The 13,117-nt window shown below is 39.5% G+C and overlaps 1 protein-coding gene across 7 annotated transcripts in view; it reads left to right on the top strand.

Annotated features, from left to right (window-relative positions):
- Positions 1 to 13,117, top strand: part of APP (amyloid beta precursor protein) — a 263,764-nt gene that overhangs the window by 183,108 nt on the left and 67,539 nt on the right. The window lies entirely within an intron of this gene.

Below are 13,117 nucleotides of genomic sequence, written 5' to 3'. Positions count from 1 at the left end.
AGGGGAAAGCCCTCGTCAGTCATGGTGTCCACTCATGTCAAGAGGCATCAGGAGGCCAACAAGGTTTTCAGCAATAAACGCCCAGGAAGGCTTAGCAAGCAAATGCACGCGTATCTCTTCAATGAGCCTTCGTGGGAGAGTTTACTTCAGACAGCAGGAACATTCTGAGCACGAGCGTGTGTGCATTTTGTCTGTCTGTTCTATCCATTACTAAGGAATTGATAGTAAAGTCTGACCTTTTCTCGTGTGACGCTGTCAGGTTTTGCTTTTTGTATTTTGAGGCTTTGTTTTTAGGTGCGTAAACATTCAGAGTTGTTACGTCCCCCTTCACCCGGCTGTTTCTCATTATGAAATGCCCAGCTTCTCCCAGGTCATATGTTTTGTTCTGAAATTACTCTGTCTAATAGTGAAGCTATTTCAGCTTTATTTTGATCAATGTTATCCTAGCATATCATTTTTCCATCCTTGTGCTTTTGTTTAACCTATCTGTCTTTATATTTGATGTGCATTTCCTATAGGCGGCATACAGTTGAACCTTGCCTTTTAATTGAGAAGAACACTTCATGAACTTACTGATACAGTTACACCTAAATCTGTCATCTTGCTCTGTTTCCTGTTTGTCCCATGTGTTCTTTATCCCCTTTTTCTTCTTTTTTTTTTGGCCAAATTTGGGCTAATAGAATGTTTTTTATGATTTTCTTTTGTGCTCTTTGTAGGGTTTTTAGCTGTAACACTCTGTGTTTTGTTTGCCATAGGGTTTTAGAAAATGTTTCTAATAGTTCACAATATTATACCAGTATAAGTGATATTATGCCATTTCAGGTATATTAGAAGAAACTCATACTTGAATTCTTCCATTTTCCTTTTCCCAATCTTTGTGCTGTTGTTATCATACGTTTTCGATACTACATTATTATTAGTTTTCTTTCAAACAATAAGTTATCTTTTAAAGAGTTTTACATAGTAAAAAATATAATTACCATTTCTGGTACCCTTTATTCCTTGTATAGATCTGTCTGGAATTGTTTTCTTTCTATCCAGAGGACTTCCTTTAAAAAATTTTTTTAATACATGTAGATTGGGAAAGAATTCTTTTGCTTGGGTATATCTGAAAAGATCTATATTTCACCTACGTTTTTGATAGACATTTCTGCTGGGTATAGAATTTTAGGATGAAGTTTTCTTCTTCAGCCACTTTAATGATGGGTTCCATTGTCTTACTTGTGTAGTTTCCAATAAGAATACTTTTATCCTTTGTCTCTGTAAATAATATATCTTTTTTATTATTTTTTTTAAGAGAGGGGGGAAGTGGGCAGAGGATGAGAAAGACTCGAGAGCAGACTCCATACCCAGCACAGAGACCAATACAGGCCTCAATCTCATGACCCTGAGATGTAACCTGAGTCAAAATCAGGAGTCCGACCCTTAACTGACTGAGCCTCCCAGGCGCCCTCTATCTTCTTTTTTTAAGTCCTGCTGCTCTGAAGATTTTCTCTATCTCACCAGTTTTGAGTAATTTAATTATGATGTGCCATAGGGATTTCAATCAGCTGGTACCCCCATCTGGCTGTTTTTCATCTCGTGCATTTCATATCTAGAAGTTTAGTCTGGTTTTTGTTTGTTATTTTTATATATTCCATTTATTAAGTGTTTGAACCTGTGGAATGCATTATATATAGTAACTTGTAATACCTTTGGTTGCCACCTCTAACAGCTATGTCAGCTTTGGGTCGATTTTAATTGATTTTTTTTTTCATTATATGTGATATTTTCCTTCATTTCATACCTAATAGTTTTTTATTGGCTGTTAGACACTGTGAACTTTACCTTATTGAGTGCTGGGTACTTTTATATACCTCTCTTCTTGAGCTTTGTTCTGCAGTGTTGTTAAATTACTCAGAAACAGTTTGGTCCTTCAGGTTTTGCTTTTAAGATTTGTTCGGTGGAATCAGAGTGGTTATCAGCTTATGGCTCCTTACTCTCCAATATGGAGGGTTAGGATCCTACTGAGTAATCTACATGAGTACTGGTATTCATGTTTTCCTGTCTGGATGGTGAGAGCAGGTGCTATTTCTCACCTGTGTGAACACCAGGCACTGTTGCCTCTAGTCCTTTTGAATGGTTTTTTCTTCCCCACGGCCTTGGTTGGGTTCTTTTACTTGCATGCCCTGATCATTATTACTTAGCTACTTTCTCAAGGGGCATTGCATGTACATCTGGGCAACTCTCTTCTCCTGGCACTTGCCTGCGACTGCCAGCTGCCTTCATCCCTCTAGACTGTCAACCTGCCTTCACTGATGGGAGTCCACCAGGCTCAAGCTGGTTCCTGCAGCTGGAGTTATCCCTCTGCCCCCCCATACTCCCTGAGAAATGTGAAATTCCTCTCCAGAGTTGTATCACACAATGGATCACTACCAAACTCAAGTACTTCCTAAAATTAAATTATCATTATTTAAAAATCTAGACCTCTACCTGTGCTTCTGACTTCCTACTTTCTCAGAGCTCATATTAAGGCAACTTACAGCCTCACGAAAGATGAGCTAAATGTGATCTGAGCCTTCCTTTTTGTAACTGTCAGGATTCTCCTTCCTAGATGGAGAGAAGACAGTGATACTGCCTGACTAGCCAACATTGTCTGCAATCTGGAGAGCAGTTAGCCTTAAGCAAGCTCCTGTACAGTTAAACTAAAGGCTAGATAGAAATTTCTGTTTAAAATAAAGCTTCCTGGGCACCTGTGTTGCTTAAGCAACTGCCTTCAGCTCAGGTCATGATCCCAGGGTCCTGGGATTGAGTCCCACGTTGGACTCCCTGCTCAGCGGAGAGCCTGCTTCTTCCTCTATCTCTGCCTGCTGCTTCCCCTGCTCGTGCTCAATCTCTCCCTCTTTCTCTCTGTCAAATAAATAAATAAAATCTTTTTAAAGAAATTTTAAAAAGGCTTAGGTCTGGAAAAACTCAGGAGCTCCTAATGAGCAAGAACTGAAATGTGCTAAAAGATGAGAGACAAATTACGAAAGATTTCTTTGTAATTCTGAGATTTTTGGTGTCTTTATAGACACTTATTCTAAATCTCCCATTAGACAACATCCTTTTTTTTTTTTTTAAGATTTATTGATTTATGTATTTAATAGAGAGAGAGAGACCATGGTGGGGAGGGACAGACGGAGAGAGAGAATCTCAAGCAGGACGCTTAATGGACTGAGCCATCTAGGTGCCCCTTGGCTACAATGACTTTGAAGCGTTCTCTGCATGGAAGTGACAATTAGGAAATGTTTTCATGCATTTCTGTCTTGTCTGTGTGCCAGTCGTTTGTGTTATTTTTTTTTCCCAGTGTCATCATGGCAGCCATCTTCATACTAAAATTAGTCTCCTTCTTACATCTGATATCTCACACTCAGATTCTCAACATTTGGTTGAGGGGGAAGAAAAAAATTGGCACTTTGTTTAGCACCAACCTCCTTTCCTTTCTCATTTCTGATTAGTTTGACCAAATGTTAAATTTTCCTGAGATTCTGGAAAACTGCCACGTAAAATTCTTTGGTAGAAGGTTAATGTAATGGTTTGTGAGATATATCATCGAAGAACATGATTTTTGTCCCAGGATGGAGATTGAATACTTTCTAACAGCAGGGCAATAAATATTCAATAAGAAGCAGCAAAATCATTGGACAAAATAAAGGACAGAAATTAATGGGTACAAAATTGAGGTCCTTAACTTACCCATTTTAAAAAGTTTTCATGTGATATTGCAAACTCCCCTTCTCCCTACCACTCTTCATTTTCTGCTAATCACTTCGGGTCAAAAAAGGAAATACGGGCATTTATAGAATAGTGTAGAGAGCATGTATCTACATGCCAAGGTAAATATGGGACATCTGAATCTCAATATAATGGATGGTAAATAAGTTAAAAAGTATTTGCCTAGTTCTTAATGTTGAAGGCACTGAGACAGATGAGTCCCAAGATATTTAAGACATTCTTCCCTCTAAATTTTCATACACCAAAAATTTTGTAATGCTGATCTGAACGTACTTGAAAGTACCTAAAAAGACTGCTGTGTTAAAAATCACCTTATATGCTTATTGTCCATCCATTCATCATTCATCTATTTATTTTTAGTTGAGATTTGTTAAAATTGATGAGCACAAGGAGACTCGTTGACTTGAGGGCTTTTAAGGACAGACCCAGTAACAAACAAGTGGAAAAGAGAACAGGAGAATCAGCACTCATTGAGCAAAATCCTATAGCGTATGATGAGTGGTTTGTATGGTGTTTCAGGAAACCTCTCAATAGGACCTCCTTACCTTGCTTTGACTCTGCCAGGCTCAACAAACAGATCTTCTAAAGACCAACAGGAAGTATGTATACCAGAAACACTAGTGCTTTCTGTTTTTAATTGAATTAAGTTAAATAGAAAATTATGAAGTAGGGGGCGCCTGAGTGGCTCAGTCAGTTGAGCATCCAACTCTTGATTTTGGCTCAAGTCATGACCTCAGGGTTGTGAGATTGAGGCCCACAGTCCCACATTGGGCTCTGTGCTCATTGTGGAATTCATTTGAGATTTTCTGTCTCCCTCTTCCTCTGCCTCCTAACTGAGCTCTCTTGTCCTCTCTCTCACTCTTTCAAAATAAAAAATAAAAATCTTAAAAAAAGTAAAAATAAAATGATGAAGCATGTAGGAAAAGCATTAGTGCGAAAGCTGTCCTCTGCCTCTGAGTCCATATTCATCACCAGATTCCCTCCACCGCAGAGCCCTGTTTCATCACTGCCTTTGAAGTCAAAACAGCTCTTCATTAGATATCATCAAAACGTGCAGCACCAGGATATCCTATCTCATTCCAGCATAGGTCGCATGTACAGATTAATATGCTGCTGTCTTGTTTTCATTTCATCCTTCAAAATCAGAACCCATTATGAAAACATAAATACTTCATTTTTTTTGACAAATGCATGCTAACACATTATTTAATGATCCACGGGTCATTACCTGCCCTTACCTGACGGGCTTGTTACAGACATCTACCCTGTTAGAACAGACAGCAACTTGGGATCATCTCCCAAGAAACACATATGCAGACACACACAGAATTACACATGGGTTTCAGGGAGTTGGTGTTTTTTTTTGGTTTTTTTAGCATCATGTTAGTCACCATACAGTGCATCATTATTTTTTGCTGTAGTGTTCCAAGATTCAGTGTTTGCGAATAATACCCAATGCTCCATGCAATAGGTGCCCTCCTTGATACCCATCACTGGGGTCACCCATCCCCCACCTCCCTCCCCTCTGAAACCCTCAGTTTCTCAGAGTCCATAGTCTCCCATGGTTCTTTCCCCCCTCTGATTTCCAACCCCCTTCATTTTCAGGGAGTTCACTTATTTTGTGAAGCTCATCCACTGATCTAGCTTGCATTTGGGTTTATATAAGCTTTGTCTCACATTTCTTCACATTAATGTTTCCACTAGATCAAGGCACTGTGGTTAGCAAGAGTATGAGCAGAGGGTGAAATGAAATATAAATGTCCATATCTTTGAGCATGGTGTAACCAGTGAGAGGATGAAAGAAGCAAAAATGCCAAAATGTAAGCATGAATATGCAAAATTAAAACGTTATTGTAACTCTCTTCTAAAAAGTCAAGATTGTGTCACCGTTGGCATGTGTAAGGTGATCAGACTGTTTGACAAATCTTTTCAAGGGTCTATAGTATACTTTCAAGCATCCTTTGTTTATGGTTTCTTCTGCAGCTCTCTGGGCTTTGCCTTCTGGGTTATATTAATGTGTTCATCATTAAGAGCTTCAGCGTAGGGGCGCCTGGGTAGCTCAAGTGGGTTAAAGCCTCTGCCTTTGGCTCAGGTCATGATCTCAGGGTCCTGGGATCGAGCCCCGCATCAGGCTCTCTGCTCAGCGGTAAGCCTGTTTCTCTTCCTCTCTCTCTCTGCCTGCCTCTCTGCCTACTTATGATCTGTCAAATAAAGAAATAAAATCTCTAAAAAAAAAAAAAAAAAAAAAAAAAGAGCTTCAGCGTAGCTCTCAGCTTGACTAAACAAGAACTGAAGACCTGCCCTACAAGGCCAGGGAATTTCTGGCCCTTCTTTGCTCTCAGTTTGGTTGATCTAAGCTCTATATCCAGTGTATGCTAAAGTTGGTCCAAAAGTGTTGATTCTGGGGTTTGGGTCAGGTCCTGGACTCCAGTTCTGTATGCTGTCTTCACTGACTTATAGATGTGGTTTGTATAACTCCACTCTCTGTATTCTGCTACCAAAAGTGTGAGGTTCTTTTCCTTCATGTTAAATAATTCTGACACTAACAACCCATCGTTAGTATAGGCCCCACAGGTTAAGGGCTCAGACCTATCACACTGTCCCCTATTTCAGATGCCAATCCCAAGTGTCAGATTTTTTCACACACATTTTTCTTCTGATCAACCAGCCATGAACCGGGGGTTCCCATAACCCCCTCCTTAGGTTTAATAATTTACTAGAATAGCTCCAGGAACTCAAATCAGTGCTATTTATTTGTGTATTTATTTATTTTATTAGCATATATTATTTGTTTCAGGGGTACAGGTCTGTGATTTATGAGTCTTACACAATTCACAATGCTCACCATAGCACATACGGTCCCCAATGTCCATCACCCAGCCACCCCATCCCTGCCACCCGCCTCCTCTCCAGCAACCCTCGTTTAATTCCTGAGATCAGTGGTCTCTTATGGTTTGTCTGCCTCTCTGGTTTCGTCTCATTTCTTTTTCACTTCCTTCCCCAAGATCCTCTGTCTTGTTTCTCAAATTCCTCATGTCAGTGAGATCATATGATAATTGTCTTTCTCTGACTGACTTATTTCACTTAGCATAATACCCTCTAGTTCTATCCACATCGTTGCAAATGTCAAGATCTTTATTTTTTGATGGCTGTTGGACGTTGCTTCTATAAACGGGGTGCACGTGCCCCTTCGGATCACTACATTTGTGTCTTTGGGGTAAATACCCAGTAGTGCAATTGCCAGGTCATAGGGTAGCTCTATTTTCAACTTTCTGAGGAACCTCTGTACTTTTCCAGAGTGGCTGCACCAGCTTGCATTCCCACCAACAGTGTAGGAGGGTTCTCCTTTCTCCACATCCTCACCAACATCTGTTGTTTCCTGACTTGTTAATTTTAGCCATTCTGACTGATGTGAGGTGGTATCTCATTGAGATTTTGATTTGTATTTCCCTGATGCTGAGTGATGGTAAGCACTTTTTCATGTGTCTGTTGACCATATGGATGTCTTCTTTGCAGAAATGTCTGTTCATGTCTTCTGCCCATTTCTTGATTGGATTATTTTTTGTTTGGTAAGTTCTTTATAGACTTTGGATACTAGCCATTTATCTGATATGTCATTTGCAATTATCTTCTCTCATTCTGTTGGCTGCTTTTGGTTTTGTTGACTGTTTCCTTTGCTGTGCAAAATTTTTGATCTTGATGAAATCCCAGTGGTTCGTTTTTGCCCTTACCTCCCTGCCTTTGATGATGTTTCCAGGAAGAAGTCGCTGTGGCTGAAGTCGAAGAGGTTGCTGCCTGTATTCTCCTCAAGGATTTTGATGGATTCCTGTATGACATTTAGATCCTTCATCCATTTTGAGTCTGTTTTTGTGTGTGGTGTAAGGAAATGGTCCAGTTTCATTCTTCCGCATGTGGCTGTCCAGTTTTCCCAGCACCGTTTATTGAAGAGACTGTTTTCCATTGGACACTCTTTCCTGCTTTGTTGAAGATTAGCTGACCATAGAGTTGAAGGCCCATTTCTGGGCTCTCTATTCTGTTCCATTGATCTATGTGTCTGTTTTTGTGCCAGTACCATACTGTCTTGATAATTACAGCTTTGTAGTAGAGCTTGAAGTCTGGAATTGTGATGCTGCCAACTTTGATTTTCTTTTTCAACATTCTTCTGGCTACTCAGGGTCTTTTCTGGTTCCATATAAATTTTAGGATTATTTGTTCCATTTCTTTGGGGAAAAAAATTGGTGGTATTTTGATAGGGATTGCATTATATGTGTAGATTGCTTTAGGTACCATAGACCTTTTCACGATATTTGTTCTTCCAGTCCATGAGCATGGAATGTTTTTCCATTTTTTTGCGTGTGTCTTCCTCAGTTTCTTTCATGAGTACTTTATAGTTCTCTGAGTACAGATTCTTTGCCTCTTTGGTTAGGTTTGTTCCTAGGTATCTTATGGTCTTGGGTGAACTGTAAATGGGATCGACTCCTTAATTTCTCTTTCTTCTGTCTTATTGTTGATGTTTAGAAACTGTATATTGTCTCTCTTCCTTTCTGGTCTATGTTACTTTTAGGCCCTCTTTTTGCTTAGAGGACCCCTTTAAATATTTCCTGTAGGGCTGGTTTGATGTTTGCAAATTCTTTTAGTTTTTGTTTGTCCTGGAAGCTTTTTATCTCTGTCTATTTGCAGTGACAGTGTAGCTGGATATAGTATTCTTGGCTGCGTATTTTTCTCATTTAGTGCTCTGAACATATCATGCCAGTCCTTTCTGTCCTGTTAGGTCTCTGTGGATAGGTTTGCTGCCCGTCTGATATTTCCACCATTGTTAGGTGACAAGTCTCAGTGCTTTATTTATTGTTAGCAACTTATTATAAGGGACATAACTCAGGAATGGCAGATGGAAGCCATTAATGGGTATGCAGAAAGGGGTGTGGAGCTTGCACTGCTCTCCTGGCACCCCATTGTCTTCACCGCTGAACCCCATTGTGAGGATTTTGTTTTTTATGGAGGCTCCATTAGGTAGGCGCAGCTGATTAAATCCCTGGCCACTGGTAATTAAACTCAGTCTCTGGTCCCTCTCCCCACCCTGGGGGACAGAGGGTGGGGCCAAAAGTTCCAAACCTCTAATCACAGACTTGGTCCCTCTCCCAACAAGCCACCATCCCCCAAGAGTTACTGTGTTAGTGTACCAGAGACAACTCTTCATCACTTCAAGGGTCTTAGAAGCTCTTATGGCAGGAACCAGGGATTAAGATGGAATATTCTGACAAAAGATGTCACCCTTGTCACTCGGGAAATTATGAGTTTTAGGAGCTCTGTGTCAGGAACTAGGGAAAGAGACCAAATATACATTCCTTATTAGGTCACAGTACCCCAAATCAGTTATTTCAGAGAAATAGCAGAATATCCTGAAAAAAGCTATTTAAAGCCCACCACATTTAACAGGAGGTCACTAATTGTGAGTGACAATTAATACCACCCTTACTGTCTGTATGTTACAGATTTCAGCACCTGTCTTTAATTCTCTGGTTTGCCATCTACATAAGCTATCACTTGAAATACATGACTTAGTGAAGAGGATTCTTCCTCCTCCATTTCGAGATTGGGGTTAATTGTTCTATGCTTTCACAGTTGGGGTTGTTCCAGCTTTTGTTAGCCATGTTAGAAAAAAGGATTAGTCAAAGTTTGAAATGAGATTGTGAAGTTGTAAGATACTTTCCTCCCTAAGAAAAGACAAGCTAGAATATGTTGTTAGGACAGAATATATGGAGGCTTTATTGCCAAGTCCCTGTCAGAAGTCATCTGCTTCCATGTGGAGGAGGGAAGGAATGGGAAGATAACTTTCTGTTCTCCTGGGGGCTGCCATGTTCTATGACCGCACAAGGCCAGAGAGCCAAGGCAGTTATCTGGATGTGCCGGGAAGGGGTGATCTGATGCCTCCCCGCTATCAAACCTTGAGACACACAATGGGGGGCAGGCACAAGAATCTGTGCTCTTTGCTCAGTTGCTTCCTCAAGACTTCAGGGTTAGTCATTGGCCTTATATGCATTTTTTTTTTAAGATTTTATTTATTTATTTGATAGAGAGAGATCACAAATAGGCAGAAAGACAGGCAGAGAGAGTGGAAGGGAAAGCAGGCTCCCGGCCAAGCAGAGAGCTTGATGCGGGGCCCCATCCCAGGACCCTGGGATCATGACCTGAGCCAAAGGCGGAGGCTTTAACCCACTGAGCCACCCAGGTGCCCCCTTATATGCATTTTTAACTACAGAAACCACATATGTGCTCTTCTGATGAAAGAAATGTGGATAGCTCTAAAGACGAACATGGCTGTGATCCAGAGGTTCCCATGGATGTTTCCCTGAATGACTTTTTTCCTCCAGGTTTTTCTTTCAGCAGTGGGGGTGCCTGTAAAATGCTGAAATTCTAAGGGCCAAAGGGGCAAAATAAACTTAACTGAGACCATGTCAAGCAGAAAAAGGTTTAACTCTTTAGAGTGGGTTTGTTTTTTTTAACTTGCACAGAAATGTATACATTTTACATTTACATGCTTAAGATTTCTTGAAATCCAGGGCACCTGGGTGGCTCACTGGGTTAAACGTCTGCCTTCAGCTGAGGTCATGATCTTAAGGTCCTGGAGTCAGGCCGGGCATCTGGCTCTCTCCTTTTTTCCTCTCCCTCTGCCTGCCACGCCCCCTGCTTGTTCTCTCTCTCTCTCTCTCTCTCTCTCTCTCACACACACACACACACACACACACCCATAAATAAATAAAATCCTTTTTGAGAATAAAAAAAATTTTTTAAAGATTTTTTGAAATCCAAGATGTAGAACTATGAAAATAATGGCTTTGCACCTGTTTGTGGAAACAGAAGAGATTCGCGTTTTCTTGATAGGTGATTATCTTTCCTAGTTACAGGGCTGGAAACCACTGGGATGCACGTTAATTCTCAGGAGAAGGCTTTCTGAATAAGTCCCTAGTGACCTGGAAAGGTTGGGTTGCTCCTCATAAAGTGATTCATTTATTTCCTTCTCCGCGGTGGGATTACACTTAAGGCTTTTAAAGGCTCATGACATACTGTTCTCTCTCCTCAGGAATGGTTTAAGACATAAGTGTCTATTATGTTAAGATGCCTGATTTCCAGATCAAGAATGAAGCTACAGAATGGAACAATAGGGCCAATTAGTCATGTTTTAATATACCTCCCACCTGAACTGTGCAATTAAAAGCTACACATTCAGACATGATTGACATTGAATCAGTTAAATGTATGACCCCAAGCCCAGGAGTACCAAACATGAAGTTGCATTTTATTTTTTTGTTTTGTTTTGTTTTTTAAAGATTTTATTTATTTGACAGAGAGAGACAGCAAGGTGGGAACACAAGCAGAGGGAGTGAGAGAAGGAGAAGCAGGCTTCCCACCCAGCAGGGAGCCCGGTACAGGGCTCTAACCCAGGACCCAGGGATCACACCCTGAGCCGAAGGTAGACACCTAACAACTGAGCCACAGGCAGCCCTGAAACTGCATTAAAAAAAAAAAAAAAAATGAAAAGACAATACATTTGAGAACACGGTAAATTAATTTTTTAAAAAAATGTATTTTATAGGGATGCCTAGGTGGCTCGGTTGGTTGAACGTCTGTCTTTGGCTCGGGTCATGATCCCAGGGTCCTGGGAGCCTGCCTCTTCCTCTGCTGCTGTTCCCTCTGCTTGTGCTGTCTCTCTCTCTCTTTGACAAATAAATAAATAAAATATTTTTAAAATAATAAAATAAAATTTAAAAATAAAATATCTTTTATAGGGAAAAGCCATGAAATTCCCTTCAAAATTATTTACATCAGCCTGACATCAAAACCCAAGCCATAAGAAGATAAGCTATGTCATCTTTTGAAATTGATGAAGTGAATTCTGACTGATAATAGTTAGAAAATGCTTCCTGAAGGAATCTAGCACCCTGGATAGTTAGCTCAAGTGGGGCTGGAAAATCAATATGTTTCATGAAAATTGGGAATTCATCTTAGTGGAAAGATGCTTATTTACAACTCAGATACCACAAAAGATATATTTTGCTACTGGCACTATTTGTGAAATCACATTCAGCTCTGGGTTATTCATTAATTTAATTAATAAACATTTTTAGCAACCAAATTGTGCCAGGAACTGTGCCAGTGGCTAGAGATATCCTATGACCGTGTTCCAAGAAAGGAAAGTGATTAATGTTCCAAAGGTAAATCTTCTATTTTAGATTAAGTCTAATCCATTTTAGTAAGAAGTCTAATCATTTTAGTAATACCCAGCCTTAATCCTTTAAGAAATTCTTATTGAAATGATTGTTTTAAATGCAGTGTGAATAGTGAAGGGACACTAGTGCCAAATGAAAAATGTCAGATCAGATGCAAATAGATACTTTGTTATTATGGGCTAAACACTCAGAAACAATAGTGATAATAAAAAAGGATTGGATGTAATTAGCCCCCCCTGGGGCAGATCTTTTCCTTGTATTTTCTCTGTTCTTTGCAATAAATTTTAATAATAAGATTAGCCATCCAATACCAGTAGAATCAGATGGTAGTGTGAATACATACGCTATCTAAATTGTAAAATAGGGGAAATTTGGCAGGAAAAAACGTTATTACTAGTTACTAGAAGATTTAAAGACTTGAGAATAATGGAAAGTATATGCATAGATGTTAAAAACATGTTTCTTAAACTCTGCGTACTATCAATATGTTTGAGCCACTGAATTCTTAAACTCATTTTTCTAACCACATGAACAATCTTGTCTTAACTGTAACTATCATGACAGCAGTGATACCATTTACTTCAAGAGAATACATTTCTGTAGAGATCCCAGGCACATTTTCTTCTCTTATTCTGTTGTGAATATTACTGTGTTTTTTAATTAAAATTTTAAGCAACTTACCTTTGCCCTAGCATCATGAAATAAAATGCCCTAAGAGATTCCCTGTTATTCTACAGTATGTGAATATGGTACACCTCTAGTGATGTCTAGTTTTAAGCCTTGGTAATTCTATATTCTGGCTAAAAGTGCTAAAAACAATTACTTCTTTAATTGATTGAAATATGCATGAGTCATATACCAAAGACAAGGCCCCCACCCTTTTTTTTTAAACATAGAACAAATGAAAAATATAAAAGCATAGGGAAATGTTACCTGTTTTTCCTTGTTACCTAAAAATAATATTTGTTGCCAAGGTGTAGACATAACTGCCATTTTATTTGGTATGATTTATCTGCCTACTCCACCATAAGAGCTAATCTGATTTTTGTTTCCACTTCTAAGCATGATTCTTAGAAATGTGTTTGCATGAATAAATCAGCAAAGGAGAACCATGTAATTCATTTATTGAGGCT

The sequence above is a fragment of the Mustela erminea genome, chromosome 1 (assembly GCF_009829155.1).
Source record: "Mustela erminea isolate mMusErm1 chromosome 1, mMusErm1.Pri, whole genome shotgun sequence".
NCBI classification, from domain to species: Eukaryota; Metazoa; Chordata; class Mammalia; order Carnivora; family Mustelidae; genus Mustela; species Mustela erminea.
Note: the sequence above shows the minus strand (reverse complement) of the source record. Positions and strands in the feature narration are given on the sequence as shown.